The sequence below is a fragment of the Aedes aegypti genome, chromosome 2 (assembly GCF_002204515.2).
Source record: "Aedes aegypti strain LVP_AGWG chromosome 2, AaegL5.0 Primary Assembly, whole genome shotgun sequence".
Lineage (NCBI taxonomy): Eukaryota > Metazoa > Arthropoda > Insecta > Diptera > Culicidae > Aedes > Aedes aegypti.
Window position 1 is genome coordinate 358,708,541 of NC_035108.1, and position 26,358 is coordinate 358,734,898.

General features: G+C 35.3%; 1 protein-coding gene across 3 annotated transcripts in view; it reads left to right on the forward strand.

The window, feature by feature from the left end:
- Positions 1-9,829: 9,829 nt before the first annotated feature.
- Positions 9,830-26,358, forward strand: part of LOC5576817 (serine proteinase stubble) — a 205,590-nt gene continuing 189,061 nt past the window's right edge. Inside the window, exon 1 of one of the 3 annotated variants that reach the window (XM_021846424.1) lies at positions 9,830-10,514. The gene's annotated coding sequence lies outside the window, so the exon portion shown is untranslated. The remainder of the gene's footprint in view (positions 10,515-26,358) is intronic. The other 2 variants (XM_021846426.1, XM_021846427.1) reach the window with 2 other exon arrangements.

Sequence of the window (26,358 nt, forward strand, 5' to 3'; positions counted from 1 at the left end):
TATGATTGATATTTTTGTGAGAATTTGTTCCATGCTTACTTTGATGAACCTTGCAAATTGTGCAGTATCCAACACCGTTCGTATCGCAACCATGGGGCTCTGCACAAAAATCATTCCCTCTCTTTTACTCTTTCATGAAATAAGTAAACAACAAGGCCAGTAAACGTCAAAATCCCACACGAAATCAAAACAGTACAGAGCCCCATATTTCCCTTGGCAACGTTACCGTGATGCATCAATACCCGGACACTTAAGAAAGACCAAATGTTTAAACACTATTTTCATTAAGTTTTCTTCAGATTCAGTTGAAGTTCAGTTATGCTACTAACAGTCTTTTATCAGATCTTGAGAGTAATGATGAATTTCATGGTAAAAACTACTAAAATGTCAAGAAATTCGTTTTAACAATGTAGTATGTCTTGTCCTTAAATCCGGAAATCTGAAGCAAGCTTTGGCTTAAAATCCATACACTACTGAATCAAACGAACAGCAGTATTTAAAATTGAAAACTGGTGGATCAATTAATTGAACATGTTGCAACTCAATTGAATATAACAGTCGTACGAATTTCTACCTCTAATGGGCTCCAGAATATCTTACAAAGCTATTTGTAAGCGAATTTATGTCGTAATAACCTCTCATGAAACTGATGGCATCCTATTAAAGGTGACTTGTTCAAACTGCAACCACGAAACTACGTAAACGTAGTTTATTTTAGAATTAACCCCTCTACCGGCAGCTTCATTTTTTACCGCAAAATTCAAATTCAAATCGTTATAACTTTTATGTTTTTCAATATTTTTGCACCATTTTTTCACAAGTTCTCAAACAACTCTTCCAGTTTAGGAATCCGTGTTGATATTAATCATTGGTGATCTGGTTTTAAAGATATTCCGATGTTCCTTGGGGGACCGACATTTTCCATATAAAATGTCTTTGGCGGCCATTTTGTTTTTGATCAATTTATCAAAAAAATAATATGTGGGCTATATTATGCCAGGTAATAAGGAGCTACTCTGAAAAAATCATACAAATCAATTCAGAATTCTTGGAGATATCTGAAAATTACGATATGATGTTTTTTGAAGTTTTTAGGATCTTTATTTGGCCAGCGTGGTTCCATAAACCTAAATGCTCATTACTTAAAGACGGCTGCACCAAATTGTTTCATTTTTTCACAACATACTCTCATTAATGTATTGTTCCGAAGAGTGAATATCCGAATACGATTAAAATTCTCTAGCCTAAGAAATCAACGAGGGGTTCTGGTTACGGGTCGGTCCCCCAAGGAATTTTAGAATGTCTTCAAAACCAGATGACCAAGGATCAATATCGACACAGATCCTAAAACTAGAAGAGTTTTTCGAAAACTTGTGAAAAAATGGTGCACAAATATTGAAAAACAAAAAAGTTATAACGATTTGAAGTTGAATTTTGCGGTAAAAAATGAAGCTGCCGGTAGAGGGGTTAAAAAGCATTCTGATAATTCATAACACTTTAAATAATTATTTTTTACGATTCCACGTAAAGCCATTTCACAAATATTCACACACGCTGGCAGAACACAGGGTTTCAGCATGATGTCTGGATTTGATTTCACTTGCACATTATTCCGGACAGCAGTTATTAACGCCAATTAATGTATATCCTCTCAATATTTCACTAGAGTTGTGTTGTCAGATTGTTAAACCAAAGACAAATCAAAGACCCCCATCTCCCTTGCAGTTGCCCAAAATTTTATGGCTTATAAGGTAATCTAGAATGCCGTTCAAAGTGTACTGCGATCTGTCTAACTTGGGTACCTTTTGCACTACCGAGGGACGAAATGCAGTACTAGAAGTGGTACCCAATCTGAGCCCGAGTGGGACGGACCTGGTAAAACTGTCACTTCGTTCATTTTTATGATGGAAAAGTTGCCAAACTATATAGTTTAAACTTGTCAATAATCAATAACACGTTATGGTATTTTTGCGTGAGTAATAAGCACTTATACTTGCACTGTAGCAGGATGACGTTCAACTGGAGGAACATTTGTGTATTTATTTTCATTATTTATTTTGCAATGGTAACTAGATTATAAACGATAGTAAAATAATAAGCATAATTTTAAGTTGAAATTGTAAATAATCCCAAACTGTTTAATACTCAGCTATACCTTTAATTAATAAATAAAATTCGAGTGTCCGGATATTGGTACCGTCCGGATTTTGATTCACCACGGTAAAATTATCTTAAATTTCAAAACTTTTTCTTGAAAAATGACTGTTTTCGGTGTTTTGTCCATTACACGTTTTGTCCCTTTCGACGTTTTAGGTTTCGACGTTTTGTCTTTCGACATTTTGTCCCTAAACCTGATTCAAGATTGTATGCAAGTTTGTATGTTATACGATTAGTCTAAACGTCAAACTGAAGTTGTGCATATAAATTAATGTTTTTGTATTCGTACTTTTTTGACGCCTGGACGAAATTAAAAGTGTTAGCGAACTTGTATTATATTTTTTGATAAATTTTAATGTAAACATGTTACAGTTTCGAGTACCTAACGAGAACAATACTGGAGAACTAGTTTCTATCACAGGGCGTCCGAGAGAACAATGCAACGAGATGAATTCCCGTTGCAACAAAAATCAATGCAGTGAAAAGATATTAGAATTGGAATCTTGGAATTCCAATTCGTCTTCAGCCGTTTCAATGCATAAAGTGTCTGTACCAATGCACTACGGGCCAGGGGTGCAATCTGGCGGGACAAACTTTATAACTCGGTAACGGATTATTTCCGGCATTTCGTATCTTCGGCAAAGTTTTTTGTAACAACGAGAAACTGGCATAAACGGAAAGTTCGTAAATCACAATCTAAATTCAACTCTACAGCCAACTGTTTTCAAGTTATTGGCAAAATAAGATCAAATTAGCGGAATTTTTTTTTCATCGAGTTTTCCATTTTTCTGAAGAACTACGTCATATAATAGTTTTTGCTGACAAAAGTATACCAAGCACAAACTCTAGTGGAGAAATTTTGATAACACGACGCTTGAAAATTTATAAATAACGAATAAAATTTGAAAATAGTCCAATTTTTGTTGAGCAGTGCAACTTGGAAGCGATGTAAAACACTGTTTATGGCAAAGAAATACACGTGTTAATTAGTTGAAAGTTTAGAACTGAAGTGAAAAACTTGAACAGCCATTGCTATAGCTACCACTTAAAATCTAGGTTGCTGCGATATGCTCGATATGCAATCTACAAATTACAAATCATCATTGAAATCATCACTCTTACTACAATTTTTGCCTTAATTTTTGCCTACAATTTTTGCCAAAAGCCCAGATAGCCGTAGCGGTAAACGCGCAGCTATACAGCAAGACCAAGCTGAGGGTCGTGGGTTCGAATCCCACCGGTCGAGGATCTTTTCGGGTTGGAAATTTTCTCGACTTCCTAGGGCATAGAGTATCTTCGTACCTGCCACACGATCCGAGGAGGAACAAATAACTCCCCAATAACTTATGCATACCATTTTTTGATATCATACCAAAATTAGGTATTGTTCAGTTGTCAATACCTTAATTTGGTATTATATTGGTATTAAAAAAATCTTCAAAAGAATTAAAAATACTTCATTGAGATATTAAACAGCTATTGAGGTCTGCTGGAGGTATTGAACTACTATTGAAAAATTTCAATTTCATATGAAAAACCATCAAGCTGAGAAGCAGGATTTGTCCCAGTGGGGACGTAATGCCAGAAAGAAGAAGAATCTCCAAAAGCGCAAAAAATTCCAAGCTCAAATTTTCAGGCATCATAGAACAGTTCAATATTTCAGAGAGGTGTATTTTGGTGATTGTGATAATATTATATCCCCATTTTTATTACAATGAATATGTTACTCCAAAATGTTCATGAGTCTCCAGATCGAGTATTAATAGAAATAACGAGTCATAAAACAAACACTTTTAGATTAGATAAATCATCATAATAGCCATGAAATTCAGTTTTTGAGCAGCTCCTCGAGTTAATATCTAATAATGCAGATGTAAGTGTGTATTGAAACTGACAACATTTATGTTTTTCTTTAACGATACAAATGGTATAGTAGGCCATGAAAGGTTTATCGAGTTTCAGTTAATTATCGTCATCGTTGTTCAAGGTAAGTAATTCAATTAATGAATGTGTTATTTTTTAACACAGAAAATCAAATAATAAAGCATATTCTTATCTCTACTAAAATTTCAGAGCGCAAGATCTCTTGTCGTGAGCTTGTAAAATTGTTTCTAAGCGGAAAGTACATCGATCGATCTTTGTATGTTTTGGAATAGAGGATATAGATCAATGGTAGTAAATAGTTGGTTTTATTCTAGGACTGGCATGAGGTGACAATTGTCGGTGTCGTATTGCGAGGTGACAATTGTCGACTCGAGTGAAGTGACTCTGCATTTGATTTACACGGCGGTCGCTTCACTCGAGTCGACAATTGTCACCTCACTATACGCAACCGACAATTGTCACCTCACGACAGTCGTAGAATAAACCCAAGTAGATTCCTTCGGCCTTGAGAACTTTTAGGCTGTTTAAGCTTAAATTTGTGTTTCAATTTCAGCGTTTTTTTTTAATGGAAATATACTTAAAACTGTGACAGGCGAATATCCCGGTGAAATCCGAAAACTGCTTGTACTGTAGGCAGATATAATAATTTCATGAAAAAATAAAATATAAATTTTCCGCTTATTTTAAATTACATTTGCATATTTGCCACGAAAATATTCTGGACAAACATTTGAAAAGGGCCCAAGAGGTCTTGAGCCTTTTTTTAGAAACGTTGCTGTTGAGCCCTTCTTAGCCCGCCCACGCAAACTAACACCGCTATCAGGAATATTGGCGTTAGCTCTTCCTGATAGTGGTATTGGTGAGCGTGATCGAGTTGAATTGGACTCAACAGCGTCTTGCAAAGCCAATGTTTACCAATGTCGATGTGCCCTTTTGAAATGTTTGTCCAGTATTAATCACGCAACGAAAAAAAAATCTTACAAAAGTGAAAATATCTAAAAATACCAATATATAACTCTCTGAAATGTTGGCATCCGTTTCATTTAGTAGTATTCTATGTTGCCTGAAAAATAGAGCTTGAGATTTTTTGCGCTTTCGGTGATATTAATGTTAAAAACTATAAGGGTACATCCCCTTGGGGTTGTACGAACTGGTGACGTAGGACCACGTAACAATAGAAAATATATTTCATCCCAACGGCACAGCAGCAGCGTCCTCGGAAACATCCTCAAATTGCAGTATTGTCAATTATTCGTAATAAATCAATTATTGTATGATGCTATGAGATGAATTAAGAGATCATAGCAAGTATGTGGTAAACACATTAGGGAATATTACACAAATAACTCTTTAAAACACATTTGTTGGCTCTGAAAAGGGCAAATTGTTGAATTTGCGTAACACGGACACATTTTGACGGCGCACTGATTGCAGTCCTCCTCACCCGATGAGATTTGCGGTGCTGATGACGATGTGCGCTTCAACAAGCGGCTTTGGTCGATTTTCTTCAGCCATCTCGTACAAACTTGCCGCCGCTTGGTGATCAACAGCTTGCCTCTGGTAGCGAGGAGCTGAGAAGGTTTGGAGGAACTCTTACCAGCTCGAAAGCTAAAACAGAATGAAACCGAATTCAACGAAGGAAGGATGCTTTGTACCCTTAGAATAGCAGATGATGCTCCTCCTTTCAAATTCTTCGTTTTCTTATCTAGGAAATAGGCTATATGAAACTGATGTCTTGGTAAGGGATGCACAAGATGAACATTATGCTGTTATTGCATCCCGACGGCACTGCAGCAGCGTCCTCGGAAACATCCTCAAATTGCCGTGTTGTCAATTATTGTATGATTATTGTATGACGCTATGAGATGAATAATCTCTTATAGCAAGTATGTGGTAAACACATTAGGGAATATTACACAAATAACTCTTTAAAACACATTTGTTGGCTCTGAAAAGGGCCGATTGAATTGTTGAATTTGCGTAACACGGACACATTTTGGCTGCTTTGGTCGATTTTCTGGCTTTCTTAGCCTCGATACGGTTACAGATAAATAGCACTACGGGATGTTATCAGTTGATTGCCATGGTCAAACGGGGAATTTGCTTATACGACGAACCAGCTGAATGGTTCGTGACGTGGATGGCGCAAAACAGCAACGGGTATTGGATACCCGGGCACAAGTCGAAATCTGGAAACGATGCTCACTAGACTGATGCAAATTTTGAAGTTTTTGCTCCCCTATGCTTAAACGATGTCAATTATGATAAAAAATATCCTCCCAAAATTTGAAGTGATTCGGAAGAAATTTGGTTGTGCACACGCTATTTGAAGTTTATACGGAAATTACTATGGAAAACGCCAATCTTTTGTGTTCAGCCCTCTATCCCTTCATCATAATATTTTATGGAAAATTGAACAAATTCTTCTAACGTGAAATCCTCCCAGCTACAACTTTGCCGAAGACCACTTTTTGATCGGACCTCAGGATAAATTGTTATTCAACATCATAAAGTGGTATACACTTCAAATGGCGTGTGCACAGTCAATTTTTTTCCGAATCACTTCAAACTTTGGGAGGATGCTATTTACCATAATTAAAATCGTTCAAGCATAGGGGAGCAAACATTTCAAAATTTGCATCACTCTAATGCTCACTCTTGAAATCTTTAGCGATTTAGCTAATCCGACGCTCGATTAGCAGCAGCTCCTCGGATCAGCAAATCTGGGGGCTTCTGGTAATTGGCTCCTAACGGGCTTGCTTCTTGACCACCGATGCTGAATTTATTTATCACGAGTCGAAATCTGGGAGCGCGAATACATTTGCGGCGGCGATGACGATGGCTTGGACGCTTCTCCGAGCGGCAGTAGTCCCCCGCTCGGAGAAGCGTCTTCCTCTTCCGACGACACAAATTGGACTGTGACGCGGGTGCAAAAGCAAAGCGAGAATGACTCGCCCGATCGTGTTCACAGTCCGACCGCAAAAAGAAGACTGAGGGAAGAAGCAGGGACCCGTTTGCTTTTATAGTGGGAAGCGATACCGTCGAAAAATGCTCTAACGTGATTGGTTGGATAAGAAAGGGGTCAACATTTATCAAATTTTCAATAGTTTAACAACAAAATTCACTTATCGGATATATTACTAACGATGCGTAGATACATTTCTGATCGAATGATACTTAAATCGTAATAATTGGTTCATAAACAACTGAGTTATTAACGTTCAAAATCTCCCCTAATTTCGTTACATGTCTCATTTTCCGTACTTTTAAAGTGCACCCCAATATAGAAAACAAAGACGTAGTCCTACGTCAAAAAATGCACTATCTAACATCGTATTAATAAAACTTCCCCGCAAGAGTTTATGCATGATATTTTTCATCAACAAAAACATTATCTGACATGACGCTTAAGAAAAATGGAAAACTTGGTAAAAGAAAAACGTTTTTACGCTTATTTTGTCTTATTTTGCCAATAATTCGAAAACAGTGAGCTGTGAAATTTGACGTCTTGGAGAGAGTTAAATGAATAAAAAACCGAATTGAGTACTGTACCATATAATTCCACTAGAGTTTGTACATGATCTAGACATTTATTCATATTACGGACAGCTTCTTATTCCGGACACTCTTTTTTATATGGGAAACATTTCACACGAAATGTTTCAATTTTTACCGTTCAAAAGGTCACGCTTTCGAAACTCGTTTTAATCATTTTTTTCCACAGATTTATAATACTCAACTGCCTTTGACGCCCCTTTAGTGGCTTGTCAATTTCAAATAATGATTTGACTTTTCTTTTTATGATTACCATGAGCTGCCGGAATTTGAATCAAAGTGTCCAGAGTATGAGGCAAAAGTAAGGAAGCGTCCGGAATAAGAATCATGAAAACTCCACATTTTTATATTTTTTCAAAGTTATTCATGTAGCGGAATCAAAATATTTGCCCACAATTCGAAAGCTAAGTGTTTTAAAGGCTCGATCGCACCGAGGAATCATGCAGATTGATTCATTTTATATGCTTCCTGATGGGTTATAGTTCATTGATGCATTAAGTGTCCGTAATATAAATCAAAACGGTATTCCACTAAACAGCTCGAAGCTTTATTGTAATCATTGAGAGAATTGTTAATATTGTCAAAATGAACAACTTTGCTGGACATGCCAAGTCTCTAGAACATCACAGTAATAATCTAAATGGTGGTACCACCTATGTGGACGATTTTGTAATTATCCGTTTATCCGTTTTCAGTAGATGGTCCTCGATGTTACAAAAAACCTTGCCGAAGACTCCAAATGCCGAAAATGATTCGTTACCGAGATAGTAATTTTATCCCGACAGATTGCGTCCTTGACACATAGTGTTGTTATGTAACAATAGATTGGACTATGGAATAAAATATTTGTTTTTCGATAAAAACATGCATAAACGACATACACAACTTTTTGGTGGATTGATAGCCTCTAGTTTGGTCGATATGCCATTTTTAAGCTTTTTATCTTATCAAAAACTCATATAAATAATGACAAATTTGTCAAAAAATGCTCCCTTGCATCAGTAGTTGCCATCATGTTCCAGTAGTGGATCAACTGTTGAAAGAAGTTTTTTAAATAGATGTATAAAAATGAAAAATGTCTCAGCGATGATCTTCGTGCTTCATCCGAAAGAAATTAGTTGGTGCTCCGTGGGATGCTAAACCCATGTAAAAATCTACTAATTTGTTTGAAAGTCCTTATCACTGTTTTCGATTGACGCTATAAGATTTCTTTTAGGACTTTTCGTTTATGTGTTGTAATTTTTTTGCCTAGGTAATTCACTATTGGTACCAGCACCTTAAGAAGTAATAAATTCCCTAATTTGAAGAAGCTGAGTGTACAATAAGATGAATATAAATACTGTTTTGATTCGTATTACAAAAAGCTTCAAATTCCGTACACTCTACTTTGTATTGGAGACATTTCACACGAAATGTTTTATTTTTTGCCGTTCAAAAGTTCTTACTTTAGAGGCTCGTTTTAAAGGAGCATTTTCCTTAAAAATCTACGAAAATTTATAATGCTCAACTGCTAAATGTCTCTGAAGTTTCGCTTGATGATTTGGCTTTGCAATTTATGATTTGTTTGAGCTGTCTGGAATTCGAATCAAAGTGTCCGGAATATGAGTTCATACATTTCTATTCTTTTATTTATTCATGTTGCGGAACCAAAATCTTCATTCACCATTCGAAAGTTAAATGTTTCGAACGCTCAAATGATATTTTTATATTTATGTATTTTGATGAGTTATATTTCACTGAAGCCTCAAGTGACCGTAATATAAATCAAAATGGTACCTAGATTTTTTTTTCTATCTTTATTAACGAGACTTTTAGCCCTGGACTAGTTCATCTCGGGACCAACGGCTTTACTTGCCTTCCAAAGGAAGTCGTCACTGAAATTTTTAGTGACTATTTCGGGGATGGGATTCGATCCCAGATATTCGGCGTGAGAGGCGTGTGTTCTAACCACTACACCAGGTCCGTCCCCTGGTACTACGATGGAATACTATTCTGTTTTCACTACGAGATTATCAAAGAAAAACACAAAGCAACATCACCATTTTTTAAATTATATTCAGCTGAAAAATCTTAGTTGATTCATAACTGTAGGCCGACTGTTTGATGCATGATACTGTTGTTTTTCGCTTCTTGTTTGCCGTTTGCCTTTCTTTCGTCGTCGTGTCGACCGGCGCGACGGCTCTCTCTAACAACACACTTTTTCTTCCGGCCGCTTCTTCGCTGCACTTCTCTCCCAATCGCGCTCTCTTACTGCTTATGCTGGCTGGCGTTTGTGGTTCGCCGAGGTCTCAAAGTGTGTCTCTTCCTCGATTTGGCCACTATAAGGTAGCAACAGCACACTAGCACACACAAAAGCTCGAGTGCGCTCATCAGCAATATACGAGCTCGCGCGCCGTGGTCTCACAGGTCGCTTCGGCAAGGAACGGCCGATCGAGTTCAGTACACATCTAACGTCTTCAGTGTCAAGGTCTCTTGGATCTTTCTCCACCGCTGAAGAAGAGGAAGAAACGGTTTGTGGTGTTGTGAGCAGGAGAAAGAGTGTGCGCCTGGAGCAAAGCGGAAGGAAGGTAGTGCTGCAGTTCCAGTTTCAGAGTGCTCTGGACCTTGGACCAAGGTCTGCCAGGGACCGTTCGGAGTTCGCAATCTCAGACCGCTGATCGAGTGGATGTTCTTGAACTTGACTCTTGAAGAGTTTATGGGATTGGGATTTTCGGAGCGATCGGTTGAACTTAGGTACGAAGTGATCTTGTGAGCTGTGTGATTTGTTGTGCTAACGAAACAGACCGTACACCTGTTGAAGTGTGTGTCCAGAAGTCAAGAGTCGAAGACGATCGCGGTGGAGTCAAGTGCTTGTGCTAATCGTGCTTTGGCTGACCTTCCTGTGCTCCTGTGAGGTGATCTGCGAGTTCAAGTTCAAAGTGAGTGCCATTTCCTATCTTGTAGTGTATAAGAATGATAATGAAGTCGAAGAGGTACGAGAATTGTGCAATAGCCAGCTGAGAATGAAGCGCTAGGAATCTATGTGTTCACCTTCGGGTGGTCTTCTTTGCATCGACTCAGCCAGAAGCAACCCGAACAGATATGAAAACCAAGATGCAAAACAACTTTCAAGTGGAAATAACTGTGAACTAAATTAAAAAGATCGCGTTCGACCAGATTCGGAGAAGGGGGACACGCAAACGCGATCCGTTGTATGCGCGAGTGCGATCGTTTTAAAGTATACCTACTTTAGAGTAGAGAGTTCGATGCTGCGGCGGTCGACCCGGCCAAAGGAGTTTGGGGTCCGAGTAAAGGAAACATAAAAATCATCCAAGAAACGAGTTGGATGACTTTCTTTCTCCCCCGTGACGCGCGCGGGACTGACCGTCCTGGATCGCGGTTTGCTTGTCGGGACCTCTGCTGGGGCGGGATGATCGGGCTTTGGGGCTTCGCTGTTCCCAATCCAGCAGCGCGCCGTACATGAAAGAGGAGAAAATCTGACCATTAATTAAGATAAAGAAGACACCAATAAATTAATGATTTGTTCCTCGGAGAAAGACGGTGCTCTCCGGGGAGAGAATTCTCGGAAGATCACAGACGATTGATTCCCACAGTTATGATTTGCAAGCATGAGCGTTGCAGGAGAAAGAGGGACGTGGCCCTTCGAGGCCGATGCAAGAAATCGCTATGGCAATTAATCTAGTGTTTGAATTTTTCCAAATATTGTCTCACACACTCACACACTCTGCTTTGTATGGGAAACATTTCATATGAAATGCACATTTTTTTGCCGTTTAAAAGGTCTTACTCCCGAGGCTCATTTTAAAAAGCATTGTCATAGCTATGAATGTAAATTTATAATATTGTGTATTTCTTTCACTACTGGACTGCGAAGTGCGGCCTCATAAGTGCGAAAGTGAGAATGAAAGTGCGGGATTGCATTCAATCCTGTTGGTGTCTCCATAGCACTTATTCTTTGATTTACAAAAAGACACCTACCCGATTTGATGCAATTGCGCACTTTTATTAGCGTTTCCGCACTTGTAAAAAGTTCTGCGATAGTCCAGTGGTGAGAAAAAGGCGCAATACCCAACAGCCTTAGTCGTCTATTTAGTGGTTTGATGATTTCAATTGATGATATGACTTTTATTATTTTCATACTAAAGACTACGTACAATAATTACAATAATTTCTTACATCTATAGTTTACTTCTATTGTCCTTAAATCATTTTTTAGCTGCTCTTTGGACATAGTAATGCCAATGAATTTGCAATGTACATTATGCTGACGCCGCATACAGTTAATTGATCCGTTTTGAAAATTATTTCCTTGTTCTGATTTGCCAAGTGGAAGTGTAGAAGTTTTCTTCTTATGATTTTTATGAGCTGTCCGGAATATGAGGCAAAAGTATGGAAGTGTCCGTAAAAAGAATAATAAAATGTCTACACATTTCTATTTATTCAAAATTATTCTTGTTACGAAATTAAAATCCTCATCCACCATTTGTAAGTTAGGTGTATTGAAGGCTCGATTACGTGAAGGAACCATACAGAATGATTTATTTTATATGCTAATTGATTATTTATACTTCACTGAGGCCTTAAGTGTCCGTAATATAAATCAAAATGGTAGATCTTACTGTAAAATATTCGAAAGTTTCATCAACAGTTCGCAATAGATCTTACTGAATCTGCCAAAATTCTGTTTCTAAATTCGAATGATTTCTTCCAGATATTTTCCTGAGATTTTTCAAGAAGTCTTTCCAGTAATCAACGTTTAAATTGTTCTTGAGAGTACTGAGAAATCCTCTAGCAAGCTTTCAACGTCACCCACACAATCACAAACGGAAGGCGGCCTCGGTAAACGGACTGCCGAGAATCTAATAGCTGATTTCTCGATTTTTATTACTTTTAACGAGGTTTCGATGAATGTTTACCATGTTTCTGTTATGTTCGTCGAAATCTCAGTATACAATTTGGGTAAAACGAGTACTGACATTCGGTATTGAAATTTATCGAAATCTCAGCTCGTTTTGATGAGATAAGTGGGATTTTTTCCCTGAAAAATAAAATGCTTCATAATTGTTTCCAGGAATTTTAATAGAGGTTCAGGTATTTGTTTAAAATGAGGAATTATTCTACATATTCTTCAAGAAACTTCTTCATGCATTCTTTCTTGAACTCTTTCAGGGATTGCATACAGAATTCATTCAAGGAACTTTTTAATATTTAACTTCAGTTATTCCTTAAGAGATAGCTTTTAAAATTGCTTCTGCTAGTTTTATCGGGATTCTGCCATACTCCTTGTATAAATTCTTTAAAAGTTTCCTTTTAAAATATCTATCATTTTTTAGTTCTGAGAACTACTCGAAGAACTCTCTCGAAGAACCCTTCGGGAATTTCTACATTTTTTCTGGAATCTTTACAAAAATAACTAACGTTATCGAAGGATTCCAACAGCCCTATCTTAGAAGTTTTTTCAATAAATCGACCAACTATTTTACTTTAAATATCTTAATACACTGCTCTAGTAGTGATTCCCAAAAAAAAGTCTTTCGAAAAATTTGCAACACAATTTTTCGTGTACCCAGATTCTTTCCCTAAATTGATTACTTCCGAAGTGGAAATGTTACTTACTATCCTAGAAAGCTTGTAGATTATTGGAATTGTAAAGAATTTTCCTTGATTTTTTATTTTTAATCGTTAGTTAGTGAATTCTACTATCTTCCGGCAATTCGCTAGAATTTCACTGGCAAATTCAAGAATCAATCAAGAAATAAAATATAAAGCTTAAATAGCCCGTCATTTGTATTGGCAACTTCAGAGTAATAAAACTCAGTCACATTGATTCAGAATATTTTGACTTCCATGATATATTGACTAAAAGTGCAAATAGGTTCGTTCCTAAAGCCTTATTTAAAGAAATTTCCTTGCGTATTTTTGGCTTGAATTGTGTCAGATTTCTCCAGGATTTTTTGTTGTCAACTTCCCAGCGAAATCCTAATATTAACAGGAAAAAACTCCAATTGTTTTAACTCGAATCACTGATAGAATCTTGTCGAATCCATCAGATTCCAGAATCGAGAGAGATTTTCGACTTATATCTGTAGAAATGATAATTGGAATATCACGACGAAAAATTTAGATTCCAAGAGTTTTAGATGGTTTTTTACGTTTCACAATTGGTTATTAACAACTCATTAGAAAATTTCTTGAAATAATCATTATAGTTTCCAGGTGGTGAGTTTTAGTGGACAACTAACAATATTTTTGGATGATATTCTTGGCGAGAACGTCGTGCATTTCGGGTGAAAAAATAGGATATTGTGAAAAGCTTTAGATTGATGGATGGAAATCTTTCAACGAGCTGCTGGTGGATTGGTGCTGTATTTTGATGTTAGAAAGAAATTATAGCTTTTTTGGTCTATAATATTTCACATGGATTTCTCTCGGAATCAAGTCTACAATTTCTCTAAATATTCAAACAATAATTTTTCCAAGAAAATTTGAGGAATGATTTCAGAAATTTTTTTCCTAATGCTTTTTTCTGAAGACATTTTTAATCCAAAAAGAAAAGCTGCGCGTTTAACGCTACGGTTATATGGGCTACCAAATAAAACATTGTCATGCTTGAATACCAATACGGCCAATTTAGAAAAACAAATATAATACAAGACGAATTTCAGAATGAGTCGACAAAAATACAAATCGTTCTCGATAATCTTCAATTTGGATTAAATTTTGCATATGTGTTTGGTATGGTAGAGTAAGTGTTTTCTATAGAAAACTCAATCATTTTGACTCAAGAATAACTGATGAAAATGGCCTATAAATGTTTGCATGCAATTTATTCGAAAAATTCTAATTCCGAAACTGTTGATTTTAGAGAAAAATGTTCTATAAAGAAGTTGTAGTGAACCATTTGGTTTACAAAAAAAACATACACTGTTTTTTTTTCATGAAAAATTCAAAAAAAAATTAGATTTTAAATTACACAAAAAACCCTTTCTGAAATATTATTTTCAGAGAATCTTGATAGTAAACAGATGTTTGTGACACAGTTTTGTGGCGGAGACATTTTTAATAAAAAAGTTAAACTAAAAACAACTTTTGGTCGATTATAAAAATTTTGTTTTTTTTTTGTCATAATAAATACGTTCTGATGATACAATCAGAACCTTGAAATTTTTCTGATCCATGATGATTAACTTGATCAGTTCTCTAAAAGTACCTCTACTACTACCTCTAGAGAAGTTATCCAGATAATAATTATAATTAAGAATAATTTCAAGATTCGTACTGTATCATCAAAACGTATTTATTTTGATAAGGAACCAATATTTTAAAAATCGACCAAAAGTTGTTCCTAAAAAAACTTTTTTATTAAAAATTTCGCCATCATGAAATTTTGTCAAGATTATTTGGTGATAATTTAAAAAATAGTAAAAATGGGGTTATTATTTTTGAATTTAAGTTTTATTTTTGAGTTTGTCACAGAAAAATAAAAAATATATTTTTATATTTTTTTCATGTAGTCCAAACGGTTCACTACAACTTCTTAATAGAACATTTTTCTCTAAATCAACGGTTTCGGAGTTAGAATTGTTCGAATAAACTACATGCAAACATGTATAGGCCATTTTCAAAAGTTATTCTCAAGTCAAAATGATCGATTTTTCTATGGAAAACACTTATTTTACCATACCAAAAACATATGCAAAATTTAATCCAAATCGAAGATGGTCGAGTACTGTGACTGACCGATTTGATATGGAATTCATCAAAAGTAATCGGCATAACTCGGCAATTCATAATTCATGTTTTTTAGCATTACTTACTCCTCCAGGGATTTTACCGAAAAATCCTCCAAGATAATCTCAAACGTATTTTCTACAGCGATTTCTCCATTAGGGCCAGAGATTTATCCAGGAAGAACTTTTGTTAGCCACGATACATTTTAGACTGGTTCCGATAGGACTCCAGAAATACCTTGCCAATTCCGAAAAGGGATTCTTCCAAAATTTCCTGCAAGAAAATATCTACAGAGATTTCTTTTGAGATTTCATTTTGTATTCCTGCAAGAATATGTCCATTGATTCCTTCATATATTTCTCCAGTAAACTCTTTACTGGGATTCTTCCAGGAATTTCTCCAAGGATTCCTACAGGATCTGTTTGATAAATTTATCCAGGAATACTTCGGAATTTCTCCGGAGATTTCTCCAGGGATTTTTCAAGCAATATCTTACGGCATTTGTTTCAGAGATTCCGCTGGAAAATATTCCAGAAACTTCTCCAAGGATTCCTCCTGGAAAATCTCTACAAAGATTCTTGCAGAGATATCTTGAAGGCTTTTCCAAGAATTCCGGCAGTTACACTACGACAATCTCTTCAAGGATTACTCACGATATCTCTCCAATGATTTCTCCAGAATTTATTCCGAGAATTCCTCCACGGACACATACAAAGATATCCCCAAGTAGTCCTCACGAGATTCGTCCAGGAATTATTCCACGAGATTTCTTGCAGAATTTCTCCACGGATCGCTCCAGGGATTCTATCAGGAATTCCTCCAGGTGTTCTACGAATTCCTAAAGGGATTTCCAGTAATTCAGAGTTATCACCAGGAAAATCGCTACATGACTTACTCAGAGGATTTCTGCCAGGAATTCCTCCAGGCATTCGTTCTTGGCCCTTAAAGATCCTCCGGGGGTTTCTCCAAAACTTCCTCTTGAAATTCCTACTGAGATTCTCCCATGAATTCCTACAGTAATTTCATTAGAAACTATCCTAAGAAATTATCCTAAGAAATTCTCCAAGGAAAACATTAGGAAAATTGCTACGAAAATTCCTCCAGCTAAATCTCTACAGACGAATTCCATGTCAAATCAATCAGTCACCGAAATCGACCATCATCGTTTTGCAGTAAATTTTGAACATGTTTTTGGTTTGCTAGAATAAGTTTTTCCATCAAAAAATCGATCATTTTGTTTTTATTTTTATTTGAAAAATTATTCTGAAGATAATCATTATCTTGACCACTTCTCTAGAAGTAGCCATTTTCGAATTATATCAAGTTGAATGCAAAAAATAGTATTGAAATATTAAAATAGACCATTTTCATTAGTTATTTGCGATTCTCCATTAATAACAATACATTTTCGAGAGTGAAGACCATATTTCTTACCAATTACTTATTTTTATTGATGGAGTATCGCGAGTAACTAATGAATATGGCCGATTTTTTATTTAATTTTTTTCGCATTAAATTTTAAATAATTCGAAAATGGCTATTCCTAGAGAAGTGATCAAGTGAACAAAATGTTGAAACTTTGTCCCAAATATATGTTTACTATCAAGATTCTATTTAAATATTATTTTTAAAATTTTAATGAAAATAAATAAAATATTTTTTCAGTGTATATTTTTTTCTTATAGCCCAAACGGATCACTACAACTTCTTCATAGAACATTTTTCTCTAAAATCAACGGTTTCGGAGTTAGAAATTCAAATTAATTGCTGTTTGTATGCCAAATGGTTCATAGGCCATTTTCAAAAGTTATTCTTGAGCCAAAATGATCGATTTTTCAACGGGAAACACTTATTCTGCCATACCCAAAAATATGTGTTAAATTTAATCCAAATCGAAGATTATCGAGCTCGATTTTTCTTATTTTTCGGCTCATTCTGGATGGAATTCGTCTACAACAATTCTTTTTGGAAAATCTTTCCATGGATTTCACCGGAAATTTCTTCATTAATTGTTCCAAACATTATTACAGGGATTTTTCCATAGATGCCTCCAGGAGTTCTTCAGTTATTAACTTAGATCATTCTTCAGAGATTCCTACAGGAGTTTCTACACTCGGGAATCCCTCCATAGGTTCCTGCGAGAATTTCTCCAGGGCTTCTTCCATGAAATTTAACCAAACATTCCTTTAGGGATAACTCCTTTTTTTTTCTAGAGATACCTCCAGAGATTTCTCCAGGAAAAGAATTTCTGGAGGAATTTTAAAAAGAATTCGCGGAGGAAACCCTGGAGGATTTCGTATTTTTATGACATCCCTGGAAGAATTCATGGGCCAACCTACGTAGGAGTTTCTTGAGGAGTTTCTAGAGGAATTCTTGGAGGAATCTCTGGAGGAGTTTTTGGAGGCCCAGAACGCTTCTCTGGAAAAAATTAAAACATCGATGGGAATTCTTGGAGGATTACTCGGAAAAATCCTTAGAACTATTCATGTGCCGGTTTCCCTGAAGGAACCCCTGCTAGCATTCTTGAAAAAAAAAAACTTTTGAGGAATCCCTTAAGGAATTTATGAAGTTATTCCTTGGATGAAATTTTGGGGGAATCTCCGTAAGAATTCTTGAAACAATTCCTGGAGGAAATCTTAGGAAAAATTTCTAGAGGAATCTCGAGAGGACTACCTGAAGAAATTGTGGAGAAATTACTGGAGAAATATCTGAAATAATCTTTGAAGAAATTGAAAATCTCTGCAATAATTCCTGGAAAAGTTCCCTGAGGAATCCTTGGAGGAACTCCTTAAGAAATCCAAGTAAATATTTTACTGGAGGAATTACTGGAGCCATTTCGGCAGAAACTCCTGACGAAATCACTAGTAGAATTCTTGTAGAAATATCTCTGCAAAAAATCCTGGAAGAATGCTTAAATGAATCCCTATAGGAACTCCTAAGAAAATTCCTGAACGGATTGCTGAAAGTATTCATGGAGCCGGTCTAAAAACTCTAGTAGCGAACAAAAGTTCTTCCTAGAGGAATCTCTTTGAAAAATGCTAGTGGAATCTCTGGAGCAATCGCTGTAGGAAATACGGTTGAGATTATCTTGGAAAAATCTCTGGATGTTTTCCTGGACGATTGACGGAAGTCCTATTTGAACTGGTACCAACATTTCTATTTCTGTCAAAAGATATTAATCGTCAGTGATCACATGTATTTTTACTTTTACTTACACACTTGCCGAATGATGCCGATTTCTTCTAATATCATTTTGTTTTTCTAATTTGGTCGTTACGGAAATGGTCGCGTAGAGGTCACTCAGAAAATTTTAGATTTCTATCTCCTTTACCGTATCGATTGGAAGGTTAAATATGCCAAACACATCGAGGAAACAAACTGCGGTATATAGTCACGAGTAGGGCCGTATTTCCAAGTTCCCTGGGGCCATTGTTTTATGGGTGCCTTCTTTCCAGAAAAACATTTTGATATTTTATAATATATGTAGTAATAATTTTTAATGTTCTTTGTAAGCTTTGAATTATCGGAAAGTCAAAGTATTTGTTAGCATTCAAAAAATGTACTTAAAATCCATTATGAACTACATCAATTATCAATTAATGTAACTTATATTGTCTTTTATATATTGTACATCTTTCTAGATTTAAGATATATTATTAAATAAACAGGTTATATTCAATGTTTTTGTTAGACTTATTCGTCAACAAAAAATTCATTTGATGGTTCTTTTCTTATTGGTATCTAAATTCAAATAATTCTTATTCTGTTCATATTTTAATATTCAAGTTGTTGAAAACACAGATATACTTAACCGAGTTTTTTTTTCAAATCCTTCACTATATTTTGCACTAATTTTTCAATCGAATTCGCCAGTTGTTACTCTACGAGATCTTACGAAGGTTTTTTTTGAAGATTTTCTTGATGTACAGCTTGGAGGATATACAAAGGAAGTCGATGGAAGAAAAGCCGGATCCCAGAGGATTTGGAATTTCCTTGAAAAATATCTAAAAAAATATTTAAAGAAATTCCTAATGGAATATCTTGGGTAGAATATAAATTATGGTTACCCTTTGAAAAATCCAGGTTATATTCATGATATGTTTGAAACAAAATTCTTGTAGGAAATCCTTTGGATTTTTTTTAACCTTATTTTATTATTTCTCGTGAAGTCAAAAAAAAAACATTCTGCATGTTCTTATATTTTTTTTTAGTTATTTCATTTAAGTCTATCTGTAAATTTTCCGGATTTATAAAAAAAGTCCTCCGAATCATATGATGAAACTCCAAATAGTATGTACTTTAGCATTGATTCTAATTATTCATTAAAGTTTAACTATTAACATATTTATGTGTTTGTCGAGATTTGTGGGGGCCTCTGAATTGTGTAGGCACGGAGACCATGCCCCCCCATAAATGCGGCCCTGGTCACGAGCAATGGGTGCCAATACTTATTTAAAAAATAATAACCTTACCTTTTTAGATTCGGAAATGAAATTTAGAATTACATACAGTATGGCCCATCAAAAATGCGAAAATCGTCATATCATGTTTGATGGTACTTTTTACATAGAAAATGTGAATGAAACATAAATATTATTCATTACTTGTATAGTATAATCTATTCAGACTCAGTTTTTCGCTTTGGACATGATTTTTATCTGTTACTTTCACCTTGCCAGAGAGGAATTGGAAGCATACCTTCAATTTTTATCATGCGGACGTCGAGTTCAATATCTGTGTGATGAAAGCTTCTAAAATATCAACAATGACGTCAGCTTCTTCACAGGCCTTGTTTCCAGCATACGCCCATATCAAATGATAGAATTGGTTCATACCTGGGTCATTGGAGACTTAAACATATTTTCGAGAAAACGGCTCATTTTGGAGAGCTTTGATTGAACCTTCATATAAGTGTGATAAGCGGCTCCGTTTTGCTCAAAACCTATGAGCTAGTATTAATATAAGTTGTCCTTAACCGAATGGACGAATTTTATCCTCAAAAATCTGTTATAGGCCTCCGTATTTATTTTTTAATCAACTTCAACAAAAAATAAAGGCATATCAAACCTATAAGACGCAAATGCCCTCAAAACTATGACCATAGCTAAATATTTTATTGTGATCATGAAAAACACGTTCTTTAAGAACTCCTCCATCCTCTGATACCGAACAAACTACAATTTTCAACAATAAAGTTTGATTTTTGAAGGTGGAAAGTTTATCACCAGAGTATACGACAATCAGACGCTGTTTCTTGCTTTGGGTGGACAAAACCTTTGAGCTTCTTTGGTTTATTACATTATTTAGGACAATAAGAAAAAATATGACAAAAATTGTCCTGGATAGCGAAGTTATGTCAGAATATACTACAATAATCAGAAATTACATTCACTAGCAAAAACAATGAAAAGGACGCTTGTGGATGCTATATTTACGTTCAAACAATTTTCGCATTTTTTTATGGGACATACTGTATAATAAAAAAAATTGATCAATGTTACCCAAGATTACGGTACTCGGAAATGCAAATGAAAAAAAATCTGAAGAAGTCCTGACAAGAATTCCAATACAAGTTTCAGGGGTATTTTTTCGTCAGATTCATAATAGGAATACTCCAAAAAACTCTTCGAGGGATACCTGGAGAAATTCGAAAATTATTCCTGGATAATATTCATTGAATGGATTGAATGAAATCTTTATAAAATTCGTTTTGACCGTTTTGGACTCCACTTTGCTCACTATAAAAAATATGTTGGATATCCCTCATAGTTTAAAGTTTAATGTAATCAGTGTGCAGATGTTGTGTATGATTTTTTTTGGATGAAACATCCCCCCGCATTTCCTGATAGAAATCATGGCTACGCCCATGTTTGCAAGAACTTTCATAAATTTCGAATGGCCAATGAAAGGAATCGGACGATTGCATTGCAATTGCATGGTACCCATTCGCCGTTCAGTTCCCGGGTTCTGGTTTTGCTCGCAGCTTACCCGATCAGAAAGATATAGCACAATTATAGCAACCAGTTGGTAGATTTACACTTAAATGTCAATCAATATGTTTTCCCGCAAGAGCAAACTTATTTGAGATCTACATCGCAAAATTCTCGCATTAGATTTTTTACATGCTCATGCCGTCAAAAATGATTCAATCATAAACCCAATCGGAAATTTGCCAAAACCCAATTTTATTATTTACATTAGAAAGGTTTGTTAAATTTATATCAGAAGAACAAAGAGTAAGTGCTTTGCTTGAAAAACTTTATAAATATAGCCCAATGAGTTGAACGAATAAGTCAACTCATGCATGATGTTTTGGTTGTTGAGTTGCGTCAGCTACAACTCAGGCGTGAAAAAAAACAATCATGAGATAGAAGAATTTAAGATTTTTGCATCGCTGATAATAGCTGTATATATTATTTCAAAACAAGCTTTGTAACGATGTATTTTTCCAATTATAGCCAGTTAGATGTTAAAATGACAAATAATGTATCAAATTCATGAAATAATATCTCCATTATAAAAGCTTTGACTTCGTTTTATCTAAGCTGTAACACCCGAGATGAACTAGCCCAGGGCTAAAAATCTCGTTAATAAAGATACAAAAAAAAATAAGCTGTAACAAAATAAGATAAAAAAAAAAACAGATTAAAATGATAGGCTAAGACAAAGGTTGTGAAAAATTTGATTTATAATTTCTAAATAAATTTACATTGCAAGCATTTCTTATATTTACTAACAATATTAACTAATTCTGTTTTAATAAGGATATAATTGAAAAATATTATTGGATTTATATTTTGAAAAATATCCAAATATTACAAACGTTGCTATATAGATTTTTTCATATAAATGAGTTATTTTATGCTATGCATTTCCAATCGGGCACTGTTGGCCGCGTTGTTGTCGAACTGCTTACTGGTTGGGAAAGATCGGATACTCGCCGCGCGCGGATACAGTTATTAAGTGCGCCGCCGCTGCTCGGTTGTTACCGCCACGCCACTACTGACTGTTGCGTTCGGGTCGGCAGCGGCGGCGAGGAGAGGGTAACTGTACTTTTTGATTCTTGAGCTTTAATTGTTCGGTGGCGGGCGAGCGCATGCGAGGAGCAAGTTCTTGGGAACGGAATGAAGACGAACGTGACGAACAACGAAGGCAGGTTGAGGCTTTTGTTTTGATAATGGCTTTTCTGCGCGCTGTTGACCGATGGCGATGACAATTACGGCTATGCATTGCGTCACGGGGCTTTGGGTTAAAGTTTGAGTTGCACTAGACACTAACAGTTTGTTCTGGATGGGAGTTGCAAATTTTTGAATTTACTTTGTCAACGTTTTAGTGCTACGTTGACTTTGTGTTCCGAATTTATTGCGATTTTATCGTTGCACTTTAAGTGCCCATAGGAGTACATACATTTAAAAAAAATATATCACCGAGTGTATATGGGCCGACAACATGTATTGCTCACTGAATCAGATATTTCAAACGGATGCCTATAATTTAAGGTGCAGCCTTGTGTAAAGAATGATTATGTGCACCTAACAAGTAATAACTTGAAAAAGACGTAATTAGCTGTTTTTTAAAATCCATTTTGAGTTTTATTTCAATCTCAAAGCTGAATTTCTCTTTCTGTGAAATCTTCGATTCAATTAATTTAGGATGTTTTTTTATTTGGGAAGAAATATATAATCAAAACCGATTTCAATGATTTCTAAATGCAATTTTTATGATTTTTATATAATGAATTGTGATGCCTCATTTTAAATAAAGGCATAAAACGATCTCACCAATTGATAATCCTTTATTGGTCTATCAACGGCAATAGCCAATCCCTTTCAGTTTCGTGTAAGATATACAAACTGAGAAAACAGTATACATAAACGACTTTTTACGTATAACTTTATGTGACTTCCACTATCCGGAAATGTGTGAGCTGTATTCCTGTCGGAATTCAGGTTTCCTTGAGACATATCTTCTGATTGAGCTCAAAAAGTTGCATATGCGTCCATTGTCTTGTGTGTTATTTTCTATGAAGAGCAAAGCATAATAGTTCTCCGGAAAATACTTAGAGCAATCCCAGAAACATTCCTCAAAGAATTCTGGTTGAATTCTTGGACGAAAGAATTGTGAAATGAATGTTGATGAAGCTCTTGGATTTTTTCGGAGCAATCTTTTAAGCATGCTCGGCCTTTCCTAGCCCGAATCCAGAAAAAAAATGCTTCAATAGGTCATGGTACCTCCTGAACTCAGATTGGCGAACACGCCAAGGGCGAAACCGCTTTCTAATAAAGATAATAATAATCACTTCAAGGGTAAAAGCAATAATCAACACTCAAGCTAGCGGTATCTCAATTGTCCAAACAAAATGCACACCAATTCATTTTGATCAGGCATGCAAAAACTTTTCTCCAATTTTCATAGCCCAACCATATCATTAAGCTATCTTTTGACTCCACCACCGGAAGAGCTTTGAACCACCTGCCTTTGCCAGGATGCTGTAAAACGAACGATTCACTATTCAGATTGGCAGACTGGCGACGGCGACGCCATGCCAAAATATACAAACACACAAATGGCTGACGTGACGCGTCATCAAGATTTCACTTTCACCTTCCGCACTGGCAATTACTGAAAAATTGTTCATTAGCCATGCATCTGCTGGTTGGTTGACTGAATACGAAATCTTACAGCTTTGTCTGTTGCTCGACCAATTTGTTTTTTTTGAGGTTCTTCATTTCTGGCTTACCACTTAGAATCAAGCTGTGCGAGCTTGTTAGATTGTATCTAGCTTTCAATAAACATTATACAGTGGGCGTATGAATCGATTAGTTAATGCGAAAACAGTGGTTTATACAATATATGTGTTCTCTCCAGAGATTAAATGGCTGAAAATGACTCAAAATGGTTAGAACAAAAAAAAATAAAATAACTAAAAATTTCTCCAAATGGCTCAGAATAGCTCAATTTACAGTCAAACCTCCATGAATCGATATTGAAGGGACCATCGACTCATGGAAATATCGAGTCATGGAACAGATATTCTATGAAGAGCTGCTTGAGGGGACCATCACAGTAACCATGATTTTTTGAATTTAGCATGGTTCCATGAGTCGATATCGAGTAATGGAACATCGACTCATGGAGGGATCACTATAGCTCAAAATAGCTCAGTATAACTCAAAATGACTCAAAATAATTCAAAATAGCTAAAAGTAGCTTAAAATGACTCAAAATGTCTCAAAATTCATTCAACTCTCCTTAACTTCCCAACATTGGGGACCATCTTGTTAGAGAGCTATCGAGTTATAGAACTTAAAATAAATTCAAAATTCAAAATTCAAAATTCAAAATTCAAAATTCAAAATTCAAAATTCAAAATTCAAAATTCAAAATTCAAAATTCAAAATTCAAAATTCAAAATTCAAAATTCAAAATTCAAAATTCAAAATTCAAAATTCAAAATTCAAAATTCAAAATTCAAAATTCAAAATTCAAAATTCAAAATTCAAAATTCAAAATTCAAAATTCAAAATTCAAAATTCAAAATTCAAAATTCAAAATTCAAAATTCAAAATTCAAAATTCAAAATTCAAAATTCAAAATTCAAAATTCAAAATTCAAAATTCAAAATTCAAAATTCAAAATTCAAAATTCAAAATTCAAAATTCAAAATTCAAAAATCAAAATTCAAAATTCAAAATTCAAAATTCAAAATTCAAAATTCAAAATTCAAAATTCAAAATTCAAAATTCAAAATTCAAAATTCAAAATTCAAAATTCAAAATTCAAAATTCAAAATTCAAAATTCAAAATTCAAAATTCAAAATTCAAAATTCAAAATTCAAAATTCAAAATTCAAAATTCAAAATTCAAAGCGGTCTAAAACAGCTTAAAATAACTTAAAACGGCTTAAAATAGCTTAAAATGGCATTAAACGGAATAAAATGGCTCAAAATGGCCTAAAACGGCTTAAAATGGCCTAAAACGACTGAATATGGCTTAAAATAGCGAAATACGGTTTAAAACGGCCAAAAACGACTTGAAATGGCTTAAAATTGCCTCAAACTGCTTAAAATGGTCTAAAACGGCTTAAAAAGGCTTGAAATAACTTGAAATGGCTTGAAAAGGCTTGAAAAAACTGGAAATGGCTTAACACGGCTTAAAATGGCAAAAATAGCTTTGAACGGCCTAAAACGGCTTAAAATGGCTTAAACAAATCTAAAACGACTCATTATGGCTTAGAATAGCCTAAAACGGCTTAAAATAGGCTTGAAATGGCTTAAAATGGCATAATTTCAGGTCCGTCCCACTCGAGCTCAGATTGGGTACCACTTCTAGTACTGCATTTGGTCCCTCGGTAGTGCAAAAGGTTCCCAAGTTTGACTGATCGCATTCTAGATTACCTTATGAGCCATAAAATTTTGGGCAACTGCAAGAGACATGGAGGTCTTTAATTTGTCTTTGATAAAATGGCTTAAAACGGCCTAAAATGACATAAAATGGCTTCAAATGGCTTAAAAAGGCTTGTAATGACTTAAAGTGACTTAACATGGCTTAAAATGGCTTTAAACGGCCTAAACGGGCTTAAAATGGTTTGAAACGGCTTAAAATAGCCTAATACTACTAAACATGGCTTAAAATGGGCTAAAACGGCTAAAAAAAGGCTTGAAACGGCTTAAAACCACTTAAAATATCCAAATACTGTTTAAAATGGCCTAAAACTGTTTAAAATGGCATAAAATGACTCAAAATGGCTTAAAATAGCTAAATACGGCTTAAAATATCTTGAAACCGTTTAAAATGGCTGTAAAAAAATGGTGTTAAACGCCCTTAAACGGCTTAGAACGGCTGAAATTGACCTAAAACGGCTTAGAATTGCTTAAAACGACTTAAAATTACTTTAAATAGCCAGATACGGTTGAAAATGGCTTAAAATGGCCATAAACGGTATAAAATGGCTTAAAATGGCCTGAAAAGGCTTCAAATGACTTATAACGACTTATAATGGCCTAAAACGACTTAAAATAGTTTAAAATA